The following is a 12,618-nucleotide window of genomic DNA, read 5'->3' on the forward strand; positions in this document are numbered from 1 at the left end:
TGGGGCTCGCCCCTGGAAACCCACACAAAACAGTGAAATAACAAAAGATAGTGTTCTTAGCGCTGTGCTTGAAAACTCCCCAATGATCATATATTTCTCGAGTGCCTGGATATCCAACTTTTAGACAGACACTTACATTCGGGTTCTCACCCGTAGGCACGGAAAGGTTTCTTTATACACTCAGATGGAATCAATGCAGCCCGCCCGTCACCAGAAATGCACTTACATTAATATTCACTCTCGAGTTCCCATAAAGGTATCTTTCAGTAAGGATACAGGTGCTATGATTTTAATTGTTTTTTCTTTTCTTCCATCTCTTGTTTTTTGAATGACTGAGATGGATGCTTGTTTAAATATAAACTGTTTTAATATACTGTTTTAATATATACATCAGTTTTAATTGTTTGTATAAATTCATGTGAATAGACCTCCTCATGCAATTACCAGTTTGTGTGATTAGATAATTAATCTGATCTGGGTTGAATTGAGTATGCATGATGATTGGCTGTAGTAGTCACGTGATACCCGACAGTGAAGTTAAATAACCGATGGAGAGGAAGATGCGGCACTATCTGACGAAGAGGGAAGTCCCTTGAAACGTGTTCTAGCTTCTGCCGCTACTGACCAGACCAGAGGGAGATCCGAAGAGTCAGAGACATTGGAGCTCCTGCTATTATACCATCCAGTCCATGTCTGCAGCCGGATTGAGCAGGGCATTTCACTCTGTACTGCTTATGGGTCTACCTGTATGGTGAAAATCTACCAGTGTTTTAAGTGTTTATTAAAACCTTTTGGACATCAAAGCAGTGTGGAAGCACCTGGATCCTTAATGAAAGATACCTTTATGGGAACTCGAGAGTGAATATTAATGTAAGCGCATTTCTGGTGACGGGCGGGCTGCATTGATTCCATCTGAGTGTATAAAGAAACCTTTCAGTGCCTACGGGTGAGAACCCGAATGTAAGTGTCTGTCTAAAAGTTGGATATCCAGGCACTCGAGAAAAATATGATCATTGGGGAGTTTTCAAGCACAGCGCTAAGAACACTATCTTTTGTTATTTCCCTGGCAACAAGCATTACCCCCTGCAACGAGCTTGACACCCAGCGCATGAAACCTCCGGCAACGAGCATGACACCCTGAGCATGAAAACCCCTGGCACCGTGCATGGAACCAAGATCATGAAACCCTTGGCAACGATCAGGTAATTTAAAAGTAATTAGCCTTACTGTATGGCTTAACGTGTAATGTGCATTGTGGTGTGTGGCATAATATATAACGGGCATTGCAGTGTGTGACATAATATATAACGGGCATTGCGGTGTGTGGCATAATGTATCACGGACATTGTGGTATGTGGAATAATGTATACCGGGCATTGCGGTGTGTGTCATAATGTGTCAAAGGCATGACGGTGTGTGGTATACTGTATCACGGGCATTGTATGTGGCATAATGTCTTAGGGGCATTGCAGTGTGTGGTATAATGTATAACGGGCATTGTGGTGTGTGGCATAATGTGTCACAGGCATGACGGAGTGTGGTATAATGTCTCAGGGACACTGCAGTGTGTGGCATAATGTGTCACAGGCATGACGGAGTGTGGTATAATGTCTCAGGGACACTGCAGTGTGTGGCATAATGTGTCACAGGCATTATGGTGTGTGGCATAATGTCTAAGAGCCATTGTAGTGTATGGCATAATGTGTGAGGGGCATTACTATAAGGAGGAATAATGACAAATAATGTAAGGGGCATGAATTATGATTTTTTTTTCCCTGTGATCGCCAATGTCTCGGGGTGTAGGTTGCAAAACTGGGGTATAAGGTAGTCTTTTCCTGCAACGCCATGCCACTTTCAGCGAAGCCACACCCATTTTAATTAAGCCACTTTGATAGTGCCAATTATGAGGGGAGGGTGGGGAGCACCAGAGAATTTTTTGGCTTAGGGGAGAAAAATTTCTAGTTACGCCACTCAGGGCCGGATCAAGGCTGGTGGGGGCCCAGGGGCACCGAGTTGTGAGGCCCCCAGTGGTAAAATTGCTCAAACATCCACCCCTACCCCCGTGAGTAAAATGTACAGACACACACTCACTGCTCCCTAATGAGTTCTGCCAACCACACAGCACTGCTGGGCTCCCTGGCTGCTACCATATTACTGGAGACCGATGCGCACTTCTCCTGGCTGTGATGATGAGCGGTTAGGGGGATCAATGATGCTGGGTGACCGGAGAGGGGACTAGAAGCGCAGTGCCGGCTGCTACTGCCACTGCTCACAGCATAGTAGCCATTGGTACACGCGTCCATCACAGACCAGCGGCTCAGAGTGTCTGCCGGCTCCTGGCCACTGTCTCGCAGGATGTCACCTCACCATCCCGCGAGACTCGCTGGATACTGATGACCTCCTTGGCGGACGCACAGTTCTGCCACCAGAGAGGAGAACTGCAAAAGTTAAAAACTCTGCTGTGTGTGGGGGCCCTTAATGTGTGGGGGCCCCAGGATGACCGCCCGTGTCGCCCCTGCCTTAATCTGTCCATGACGCCACTGAATATCAGATACATTCCTACACTCATAGAAGCATTTTAGCCTCATTCTTGGACTTCTGCATTGCACTGTCTCTCCAAGCAAATTCATTGTATCTGGTAAAAAAATTATGTATAATGTAATTAACATGGATTCAATATTTACAAATCTGGGTAACATCCTTGCTAAAGACTTCTAGTTGTGTCCTATATACAGGGCTCTTTTTTGCATACACATTTCTGGTTATCCGAATCTGAAAATACAGTATTAAACCCGGGCTGATAACATGTTCTGCTTCTTGTAGGATACCCACTTTTTATACTTACAGATTACACGTTTGTGTCCCTCTTCCATTATTTTTTTTTTATGTATTTCAGATGTGCAAGTTTAAATAATGTTTTCTCATATGAGGCATAGGAGGTTTACAGTTACTATGTTATTACCAGTCACTATGTAATCCTCACTATGCTGGTGCATGGATCCCAACAGGGGTGATATGCTACTTAAAGCATATGACCTATGTGGGTGTTTTAATGTTAAAACATACTGGTAAGTGACATGAGAAGACCGGGTGGGGCATGTGCCCTGGGTGACAGACATACACCGTGGGATTCTGCAGCAGCATGATCAGATCAAATGAAGGGTGATGATCAATCAACATAACCCTTCAAGTCAGTGGCGCCATGTAAAGATCTAGCTGAGCAGACCATTCTTACACTCCATTCTGGGGGAGTTTGATGGATCTCCAGTTGACTAGTATCTCAGCCTTTGCTGCACTAGGAAGATGCCTTAATATTCATTTCTTTAATTGAGATTGCAGCTTGTTCAGAAAGTTAGCCAAAAGTATGGGGATTACTCTCTGCGCCATCTTTTTGTATGGGCTAAATGGGCTCTTGCTTAAGGGCCCCAGGAGTATATGGGCCCTATGCTGATAGCTGAGGGTCTCCTCTTTCCAGGGGTACCTGGTTTTTGAAAATCGGCCCTGGGGAACCAGAGATATCTGACTTCAAAGCAGTGGTCCTCATCTGAGCCTGTTAATTTATCTTCCCAGCCAGATATCTTGGGTTCTGTCTAACTTAGAGTTTTTCTGAAAGTATATTCCAAAGGTTGAGACTCTCCACTGTCAGTGGACACTGGTAGCTTGTCTCTACTATGCCGAGAACCAGAGATATCAGCCTTCCTGGAGCTGGTCCCTGCTCCAGCTCAACATACCTAATATGCAGTTTCATATTTTCATTGGTGGATTGCTCTGGCTCCTGAACTCTGATCCCCAAGTCCCCAGTACCTCCTAAAAGGTGGGACTCTCTAGTGTTTTATCCCATTAAATGCTAAGAAATCTATTTCCAGAAACTAGAGATATCTGCAGTCAAGTAAGCTGCCCTCCCACCAGAAAATGATGAATATTAAGCACAAGCCACTATCCACCCCCCCCCCCCCCCCCACATATTAAACACCCCCTACCACCCTGGAAGTCATGTACCAGGGCCCTTACATTCAGTCCAATGCCCCCTTCTACAGTTTAGTGCTCTCCCTCCTGCCCCATCTGTGCAGTAAAGGAGTAATTAGCAGAAATTACTGCTCCAGGTCTTACATGCTGAGCTGAAGATAGAACACCCTCTACCGCCCGCGGAACATCAAAGCTGCCGCTGATAGCACCCGCTGCTCCTACCACTGGAGGATGGGTAGGGGCCCTGATTACTCTGACTCACTACTCTATCTCAAAATGGTGAAACTTGGATCTGTCCCACCAAAACTAAAGTGTCATTCTCAGTGACTTATTACATGATCATCAATTTACCTTTCATATTACCTTAGTCAGCCGTTGCTTCCCTCAACACTTCTTTTTACTCTTCATTTCTGAAAAACATATATATAATATATATATATATATATATACACACAGTGTTCGAAGTGGGGCGGTATACGGCGGTATGGCATACCGCCACTTTTTCCACTGACCCGTAAGGTTTTTTTTTTATTAAATGAAAGAGTGTGCAGCAGGAGGCGAGGGAAGTGGCCATCCTGCTGCACATGGTGCTCCCATCCCTGCTCAGCGGCTGTGTAGAGCGCTGGACAAGCTCAAAGCCACCCAGCCGCTCACCGCCGCCAGCCACCCGCTGGTTACCGCCGCCAGCCGCTCATCCACTCACCACCACCAGCCGCTCACTGCCGCCAGCCGCCCACCGCTCACCGCCGCCCACCGCTCACAGCCGCCAGCCGCTCACCCGCTCACAGCCGTCCGCAACAAATGGCGGTCAGAGGAACCTCACCGCACCAAAGGCCTCCTTATCACTGCCACTGCCCATGGGTGCCTCTGCCGACCACAGTCAGGTAATGCTTCCCTGCTGTCACTCTTTCTCCCTGTTGTTACTCTCCCTGAACTTGTCCCTGCTGTCACTCTCCCTGTCCCTGCTGTCACTCTCACCCTGCTGTCACTCTCTGTTCCTGCTGTCACTCTCTCTCTCCCTGCTGTCACTCTCTCTCCCTGTCCTTACTCTCCCTGTCCCTGCGGTCACTCTCTCTCTCCCCCTGTCCCTGCTGTCAATCTGGCTGTCCCTGCTGTCACTCTGGCTGTCCCAGCTGTCACTCTGTCTGTCCCTGTCCCTAAATTTCAGCTCATTCAGTGTACTATAATGTGAATTTCGGCTCATACCGTGTGCTATAATGTGAATTTTGGCTCGTACCGTGTACTATAATGTGAATTGTGGCTCATTCAGTGTGCTATAATGTGCATTTCGGCTTTTTCAGTGTGCTATAATATGAATTGCGGCTCGTACTGTGTGCTATAATGTGAATTCCGGCTCGTGCTGTGTGCTATAATGTGAATTTCGGCTCATTCAGTGTGCTATAATGTGAATTTAGGCTCATTTAGTGTGCTATAATGAGAATTGCGGCTCGTATCGTGTGCTATAATGTGAATTCTGACTCGTACCGTGTGCTATAATGTGAATTTCGGCTCATACCGTGTGTTCTAATGTGAATTTCGGCTCATTCAGTGTGCTATAATGTGGATTTTGGCTCATTGAGTGGGCTATAATGTGAATTTCGGCTTATTCAGTGTGCTATAATGTGAATTGTGGCTCGTACCGTGTGCTATAATGTGAATTTCGGCTCGTACCGTGTGCTACAATGTGAATTTCGGCTCGTACCGTGTGCTATAATGTCAATTTCGGCTCATACCATGTGCTATAATGTGAATTTCGGCTCGTACCATGTGCTATAATGTGAATTTCGGCTCATACCGTGTGCTATAAGGTGAAATAGGCACCAGGGGTTCTACTGCACTGGACACACACCCTTTTGAGTGGCCACGCCCCCCTTTCTGGAGCGCATAATTACATCCTTAACTTCTCCATACCCCCACTTCAAAATTTCCACTTCGACCACTATATATATATATATATATATATAGTATATATAAACCAGTCCTGGCCTTTTAGTTACCCGTTTCAAATTCAGTTCCCTTTCCAAGTACCAGCCACCCCATTACATGTACTGTGTGAATCAGCTCAAGACTGATGCATCTCTCCCCTTCATGCTTACTCTCAAACATGCTGCTTCCCCCAATTGATGTGTGCACTGCACCAAGTGAGCACTTAGGTGTGAATACCTCAGACCCGCTGCTTCTCTCCAAAGCAAGAATCCAGAAGCGAGTGTACATCAGCTTTAACAGTCCATCTTCCAGGACAGACATGCCCTATCCTCCTGCAAAGGAGTTAATGGTTCTCACTATATTATTATTTTATTATTACCAGCTATTTAAATAGCGCGCACATATTCCGCAGCACTTTACAGAGAATATTTGGCCATTCACATCAGTCTCTGCCCCAGTGGAGCTTCCAATCTATATTTCCTACCACATGTACACGCACACACATTCACGCTAGGGTTTAATTCTTTTTGGGATCCAATTAACCTACCAGCGGACAAGCTGTCTTAGGAGCTCCCCCCCGGCTGGGGTGGACAGCAAGTCCCAATAAGATCTTTATCCCACGAATGTCAAGACAAATGTAATAGCTATACAATACACAAAGAGTTTTAATAAATTACAAGTTTTAAAAGAAATGGACTAATAAGTGTTTTCGCTGTCTGGGTGATTTTTGGTGAGAGGGTTTTTTCTAGAAAACTCCTACTGAACTGTGGATATTCAATCTGAAGAAATCCATAAGAATTTTCATAAAGACTGTTATTTGAGTGCTCCCCTACATCTATCATTTTATATATATATATATATATATATATATATATATATATATATATAAACATATGTGTACGGAGTACCGGCAGTTGGGATGCAGGCTTTCAGAATACTGACACTGGCATCCTGACTGTTTGAAACCCCAACAGGGGTGCAGGAGTCAGCTAGCCCTAATCCGCTCCCTCCCCTTAACCCTCCCCACAGCCTAAAACTAACCCTCTATCCCACAGCTGAAACTAAACCCTCCCCCACAGCCTAAATGTAACCCTCCCCCACAGCCTAATGCTAACCTCCCCAGGATAGTTACATTCGGAATCCCGGCAGACGGAATGCCGGCGTATATATATACACTGCTCAAAAAAATAAAGGGAACACTTAAACAACACATCCTAGATCTGAATGAATGAAATATTCTTATTAAATACTTTGTTCTTTACATAGTTGAATGTGCTGACAACAAAATCACACAAAAATTATCAATGGAAATCAAATTTATTAACCCATGGAGGTCTGGATTTGGAGTCACACTCAAAATTAAAGTGGAAAAACACACTACAGGCTGATCCAACTTTGATGTAATGTCCGTAAAACAAGTAAAAATGAGGCTCAGTAGTGTGTGTGGCCTCCACGTGCCTGTATGACCTCCCTACAACGCCTGGGCATGCTCCTGATGAGGTGGCGGATGGTCTCCTGAGGGATCTCCTCCCAGACCTGGACTAAAGCATCCGCCAACTCCTGGACAGTCTGTGGTGCAACGTGGCGTTGGTGGATGGAGTGAGACATGATGTCCCAGATGTGCTCAATTGGATTCAGGTCTGGGGAACGGGCAGGCCAGTCCATAGCATCAATGCCTTCGTCTTGCAGGAACTGCAGACACACTCCAGCCACATGAGGTCTAGCATTGTCTTGCATTAGGAGGAACCCAGGGCCAACCGCACCAGCATATGGTCTCACAAGGGGTCTGAGGATCTCATCTCGGTACCTAATGGCAGTCAGGCTACCTCTGGCGAGCACATGGAGGGCTGTGCGGCCCCCCAAAGAAATCCCACCCCACACCATTACTGACCCACTGCCAAACCGGTCATGCTGGAGGATGTTGCAGGCAGCAGAACGTTCTCCTTGGCGTCTCCAGACTCTGTCACGTCTGTCACATGTGCTCAGTGAGAACCTGCTTTCATCTGTGAAGAGCACAGGGCGCCAATGGCGAATTTGCCAATCTTGGTGTTCTCTGGCAAATGCCAAATGTCCTGCACGGTGTTGGGCTGTAAGCGCAACCCCCACCTGTGGACGTCAGGCCCTCATACCACCCTCATGGAGTCTGTTTCTGATCGTTTGAGTAGACACATGCACACATTTGTGGCTTGCTGGAGGTCATTTTGCAGGGCTCTGGTAGTGCTCCTCCTGTTCCTCCTTGCACAAAGGCGGAGGGAGCGGTCCTGCTGCTGGGTTGTTGCCCTCCTACGGCCTCCTCCACATCTTCTGATGTACTGGCCTGTCTCCTGGTAGCGCCTCCATGCTCTGGACACTACGCTGACAGACACAGCAAACCTTCTTGCCACAGCTCGCATTGATGTGCCATCCTGCATGAGCTGCACTACCTGAGCCACTTGTGTGGGTTGTAGACTCCGTCTCATGCTACCACTAGAGTGAAAGCACCGCCAGCTTTCAAAAGTGACTAAAACATCAGCCAGAAAGCATAGGAGCTGAGAAGTGGTCTGTGGTCACCACCTGCAGAACAACTCCTTTATTGGGGGTGTCTTGCTAATTGCCTATAATTTCCACCTGTTGTCTATTCCATTTGCACAACACCATGTGAAATTGATTGTCAATTAGTGATGCTTCCTCAATGGACAGTTTGATTTCACAGAAGTGTGATTGACTTGGAGTTACATTGTGTTGTTTAAGTGTTCCCTTTATTTTTTTGAGCAGTGTATAGATAGATAGATAGATAGATAGATAGATAGATAGATAGATAGATAGATAGATAGATAGATTTATTTTTTAAAGGAAATGCAGATAAAATGCGCCTAATAGGGTATGGTTTGAAAAACAAAGTGCTTAGTGGATTTAACACCACTACTTATCTGTTTTATATTCAAAATTGACTTGCCTGCACAATCCATCTAGGCTTGCGATGCTGACCGCGCGGGACCACGCATCAGCATCGCATCGGGATCGCAGGGTGACATTGCTATCTGCACTAACTTTTCTTATGATTTTGACTATATAGTCACAATTGTAAGAAAATATCTCACTGTGTGTACACACCATTATACAAACACTTCTTCAAGCAATCGATCATCATTGGAGACATGTCATATGTAAAAACAAGGAAAGAAGGAACAACATAGTGTGTACCAGCTAAAAAGCACAATAAATTTCCCATGTCCATTTGCATCCAACGTTTTAGGAACAGGCTATTCCCATTTAAATAAGCAACATCAGTAATTGAAAAAATAAAACATAACGGTTTAATTAGACACTGACATAAAAAAAAAAACTGCTCGATAACACACGTACAAGATTAAAAACATAAAAGGCTTATCTGTCCATAAAAGGAGATATCAGGAAACAGTCCCAACTAGAGATGAGCGGGTTCGGTTCGCCGAGAACCGAACCCCCCCGAACTCCACGTGTCAAACACGGTTCCAAGCCCGGCTCGGTTATTCCCGCCTGACTCGGAAAACCCGAACAAGGCAAAATGTCATCATCCCAATGTCGGATTATCGCGAGATTCGGATTCCATATAAAGAGCCACGCATCGCCGCCATTTTCACTTGGGCATTGTAGAGAGTACAGAGAGGACGTGGCTACGTTCTCTCAGTGTCAGTTCTCAGTATCAGTGCTCATTGTCTTGTGTTGCATCGTGCTGCTCAGTAATACTAATACTAGTACAGTGTCTTGTGCTGCATCTTGCTGCTGTAGGGTGCTGTGGTAGTAGTGTCCTGTGACTGCATCGGTCATCATCATTCCAGTCACAGTGGTATCTGGGGAGTGACAATTCCAGAGTGCTTTTGTGCTGCTCACTGAGGAGTACATTTACTAAGCAGTGATAAGAGTGGAGAAGTGAGTCAGTGGAGAAGTTGACAATGGCAACCAATCAGCACTGAAGTAACATCTATAATTTGCATACTATAAAATGATACAGAGCTGCTGATTGGTTGATGGGGCAATCTCTCCACTGGCTCACTTCTCTGCTCTTATCACTTATTAGTAAATGTTCCCCTAATACTAGTACAGTGTCTTGTGCTGCTCAGTGTCAGTTCTCAGTAGTATCATCAGTGCTCAGTATCACTGCTCATTGTCTTGTGCTGCATCGTGCTGCTCAGTAATACTACATTACTAATACCAGTACACTGTCTTGTGCTGTATCGTGTTGCTCAGTGTCAGTTCTCAGTAGTATCATCAGTGCTCAGTATCACTGCTCATTGTCTTGTGCTGCATCGTGCTGCTAGGTGTCAGTTCTCAGTAGTATCATCAGTGCTCAGTATAACTGCTCATTGTCTTGTGCTGCATCGTGCTGCTCAGTAATACTACATTACTAATACTAGTACAGTGTCTTGTGCTGCATCGTGCTGCTCAGTGACAGTTCTCAGTAGTATTATCAGTGCTCAGTATCACTGCTCATTGTGTTGTGCTGCTCTGTAATACATTACTAATACTAGTACAGTGTCTTTTGCTGCATCATGCTGCTCAGTGTCAGTTCTCAGAAGTATCATCAGTGCTCAGTATCAGTGCTCAGTAGTATCATCAGTGCTCAGTATCACTGGTCAGTGCTTAGTGTCTTGTGCTGCATCTTGCTGCTGTAGGGTGCTGTGGTAGTGTCCTGCCACTGTGCATAAGGCATCATCATTCCAGTCACAGTGGTATCTGGTATCTATCTAGTGGTATCTAATTCCAGACATTACTGCCGTCTAATTCCAGATATATTATTGGCATATAATTCCACACATTAAAAAATGGAGAACAAAAATTTGGAGGGTAAAGTAGGGAAAGATCAAGATCCACTTCCACCTAGTGCTGAAGCTGCTGCCACTAGTCATGGCAGAAACAATGAAATGCCATCAACGTCGTCTGCCAAGTCCGATGCCCAATGTCATAGTAGAGAGCATGTGAAATCCAAAAAGCAAAAGTTCAGTAAAATGACCGAAAAATCTAAATTAAAATCGTCTGAGGAGAAGCGTAAACTTGCTAATACGCCATTTATGACAAGGAGTGGCAAGGAACGGCTAAAGCCCTTGTCAAAGTCAAAAATATTACATAAAGAGAACATACAAACTACACACATTTAAGTCGCTATACTTGCAAATACGCGCAGCGAGCACAGCCATATATGGTAACACACGCATTTACACAGACATGCCACAGAGATGGATTCTACACTTATTTCATGCAGTACATAATTATAATAATTCAAGCGCCAGACATCATGATGATTTAAAATTACCTAATGAATTAATGTCATGAATGTGTATTATTTGAACGGAACCAGATACACCTGTCATGTTTACTATAAAAACAAGCAGATTGGTGTGTAGATTAATTTGATACTTGTTATTAAGTTGTAGGACATTGCAGCAGATAATTATGATTGAATGTATAAAAGCTAAAATCACTTTTATTTTAGCTTTAGAAGTTTCAAACAGGAAACTCAGGCCAGCCCCTTTGGACGTCCCCAAGGGCTGAGCATGTTCAGCACATACAAAGAAACTAGTGACTCAATCATGAATGAGAGAGAGAACCCTCCCCCAGAAACTAGTTAACACATTTTGCTGGTCACACAGGAAGGTAGTTCCTGTTTCTTTTGGTCTCAGAGTTACTTGCTTTTTAGTCTTAGAGGGAGATGGAGGTCTTGCATGATTTTACAGAGGAAAGAGAGAGAGAGAGTCATATGGAGGGAATGGTAATTGTATCGCTGGCATGTAACTGAAATTGTATGTAATTGTATGTAATTGTATGTAACTATGTATTAACTGCTTACTGTATGAGTTGTAACTATAGGTATACTGTACTTTGTAATATATATTAAATCCATACCCTTTTAACAACAAATATATACATCAATGAGCTTTGGAACTCAGATAATGTGTGGGTGTATTGTTTTCTCTTATGGGATACAGTGTTTTGCGATGTACAGCGCACTTTTATCGTATATGGTAGTAAGAGGTGCAGGCATTTACAATATATATTAGAGCGGGCATTTTAAATATTTGTGAGAAATCAATTTGGCATTCATACCCTCTCCTATGTTCCTCATGACTAGTGGTTCATCTCACATATCGATGGAAGCACTCATCCTCCCGCTAGAAAAATGAAAAGAGTTAAGCTGGCAAAAGCACAGCAAAGAATTGTGCGTTCAACTCACAAATCCCCAAGGAGTGTCCAAATGTGTCGGAGGGTGCGATGCCTGACTTTCCCAACACTGGACGGAAGAGGTGGCTCCTTCCACCATTTGCACGCCCCCTGCAAGTGCTGGAAGGAGCACCCACAGTCCAGTTCCTGATATTCAAATTGAAGATGTCACTGTTGAAGTACACCAGGATGAGGATATGGGTGTTGCTGGCGCTGAGGAGGAAGTTGACGATGAGGATTCTGATGGTGATGTGGTTTGTTTAAGTCAGGCACCCGGGGAGACAGTTGTTGTCCGTGGGATGAATAAGGCCATTGACATGCCTGGTCAAATTACAAAAAAAATCACCTCTTCGGTGTGGAATTATTTCAACAGAAATGCAGACAACAGGTGTCAAGCCGTGTGTTGCCTTTGTCAAGCCGTAATAAGTAGGAGTAAGGATGTTAACCACCTAGGAACATCCTCCCTTATACGTCACCTGGAGCGCATTCATCAGAAGTCATTGACATGGTCAAAAACTTTGGGTAACAGCGGAAGCAGTCCACTGACAA

General features: G+C 44.7%; 1 protein-coding gene and 1 long non-coding RNA gene across 4 annotated transcripts in view; one reads left to right on the forward strand and one right to left on the reverse strand.

Annotated features, from left to right (window-relative positions):
• LOC135011660 (retinol dehydrogenase 7-like) overlaps positions 1 to 12,618 on the forward strand; it is a 132,593-nt gene that overhangs the window by 32,211 nt on the left and 87,764 nt on the right. The window lies entirely within an intron of this gene.
• LOC135050686 (uncharacterized) overlaps positions 1 to 12,618 on the reverse strand; it is a 40,663-nt gene that overhangs the window by 5,958 nt on the left and 22,087 nt on the right. Inside the window, exon 2 of the long non-coding RNA XR_010241742.1 lies at positions 4,330 to 4,376. This is a non-coding gene — a long non-coding RNA (uncharacterized LOC135050686). The remainder of the gene's footprint in view (positions 1 to 4,329; positions 4,377 to 12,618) is intronic.

The sequence above is a fragment of the Pseudophryne corroboree genome, chromosome 2, assembly GCF_028390025.1.
Source record: "Pseudophryne corroboree isolate aPseCor3 chromosome 2, aPseCor3.hap2, whole genome shotgun sequence".
NCBI classification, from domain to species: Eukaryota; Metazoa; Chordata; class Amphibia; order Anura; family Myobatrachidae; genus Pseudophryne; species Pseudophryne corroboree.